Below are 2,276 nucleotides of genomic sequence, written 5' to 3' on the forward strand. Positions count from 1 at the left end.
CTCAAAACTTTTGACCACGACTGTATGTACATGTAGTTACTTTTCCCATGTGATGGTATAAACGCCATTACAAAATGTTTTTTTTTTTTTAAATTAACAAAAATAACACAAATCGATTTTTGGAATTTAATGAATCGATTTAAATTGGAAGTGCTTGAATCGATTTTATTTATTTTTTTGCACACTTTAGCGTCCACAGTATTTCCTTCCTATTTCTGTCACTTCTGTTTGCCATTTGTTTCAATCTCCCAGACAAGGAAATACTTTGTAAAGATGATACAAGTCTTTCGCTACAGCTCAATTGCACAAATACTATCCATTTCTGTTAGGGAAGTTTTTAATTTCATTGACAGCAGCTTATTTAAATTAAAACAGCAGAGTATGAGATGACTGTTGTACTAATTGCATTGGTGGTCAGGAAATTGACCATGTGAGCTAGAACTGAAGTGTTAGCTGAAAGAGTCTTCCAGCTGCAGGACTGTACTGTAGATTGTGTACTGTGATTGTAGACTTTGCTAGTGTAATTGTTCCTGATGTGTGTCCGTTAGGTATACAGAAAAGAACAGGAGGAAGAGATGAAGGTGAAAATGGCAACCGACCCGAGGATGAAGAGGTACCGCAGATGGATGAAGAATGAGGGGCCGGGGCGGCTGACGTTTGTCGACGATTGACAGCCCAGAGCTCCGTCTCTAACATACACACTTGCCTCAGTGCCAACATACAGCAGACAACACACCATGCTGTGTGAAGAAATACTTGTGCAGAAAGATTGACTACACTTGTGTATATAGTGAGAGATATTTTCATAGCAATTAGGCTAAGTGGAAGAAACTGTGAGCTGGGGCTTCAGATTTTTTTGTAATTTTTTTACATCATGCTGTTTTTGTTCAAACCAAAAACAAACTAATTAATGATGTAATTATTATTTGTAATGTTTTTTCAAGCCATTTTTTGTTCTATTATTCTGGTAAAAGCAGATGGGTAAAATGAGTTTTGGTGCCTCAATCTTTGAAACAGTTTTCTGTTGGACAACTGACATCATCAAGGTGATTAACTCGCCTAATAACTAGCAATCTAGTAATCCCGCCCCGAAACAGCCAACATTATTGTCAAAGTGGGCCTAAGAAAGGCTTTGGATTTCCACCTGCTCACTGTATGCTACCCCAGACAGGCAGCTAAAAGTCTGAAATGTAAAATTAGTGAAAAGAGTATTAGAATGTATTGCTTTCTGATGAATAAACCAGAGCCGCAGAGAACATATTTTGTTAAAACAGTGACATTTGGTTTCATTTCTTCAATCAGGCGAGAAGGATAAGAGATATAAGAAACAGTTAGCCTAGCTTTATCTAAAGTAAGAATGTTTGAACAGATGTAGAAATAGACATTTGGTGAATAGCTTGCTTGCTAACAAGATACAAAAAGGAAGAGGTAAAGAGATGAAACCGATATCCAGGTTTTCATCTGATTCTGTGGATGTTGACAAACAGCAAGTTCCGTTTTTGACCAGAAGAACATGTATGATGTAAAAACATAAGGGAAGTGCAAATTGAGGGTGTTGATAAACGTTTTGGTACGTCTGTCTTTCTGATCTGGGTTGTTGAGGCTTATCAGGGGAAAAAACTAGCAAAAAGAGGTCAGCACATTTTAAATGGTGGTCTTATTGTGTAAGTGGAAGCCAAAGTCCCAGATGCAAGTAACTGTAAATTGTGCAACAACAATTGTTTAAACATGGTTTCTGCCTCAGATGTTCAGATGACCACTTAACTTTTAACTGCATTTAAATAGGTTGGTTTTACTTATTATATTTATTGGTTTACATTTTGCGGCTTTGGTTAATATTTTGGTGTTGAGGTGGCATTGAACTCATAATGTAACTACAGAGTCATAAAGTCAATGTTAAGAAAACAACAAAATATTGTTTTTAATAAATGCATTTTAAAATACATTTTCCAAATAAGTTTTTCTATTTTACTTTACTGCCGCCATAATGCAAAGCAAATTGCAAATACTCTGCAATAATGATGCTGAAAACAAATGTAATTTATTTGACATCAAAGTCAATAACTTACCCTGAGGAACGTTGTAGGCCAACTGCCTCTGACGCGTTATTATGGAACCCACGCAATTTCTAGGCCAGGTGTACATGCTTACGCTAGGTAACGCAACACGATTTGTTGAGGTCCTATTCCCTGACTAATTGGCTCCTAACCTTAGAATATTCTAGAGACAAATACAGAGGCTGGATTCTAATGGAATGTACCAGAACATCTTATGTT

The 2,276-nt window shown here is 36.6% G+C and overlaps 1 pseudogene; it reads left to right on the plus strand.

Moving 5' to 3' along the window:
• Positions 1 to 1,611, plus strand: part of LOC116704731 (dnaJ homolog subfamily C member 25-like) — a 20,438-nt pseudogene extending 18,827 nt beyond the window's left edge.
• The last annotated feature ends 665 nt before the right edge of the window (positions 1,612 to 2,276 follow it).

The sequence above is a fragment of the Etheostoma spectabile genome, chromosome 16, assembly GCF_008692095.1.
Source record: "Etheostoma spectabile isolate EspeVRDwgs_2016 chromosome 16, UIUC_Espe_1.0, whole genome shotgun sequence".
NCBI classification, from domain to species: Eukaryota; Metazoa; Chordata; class Actinopteri; order Perciformes; family Percidae; genus Etheostoma; species Etheostoma spectabile.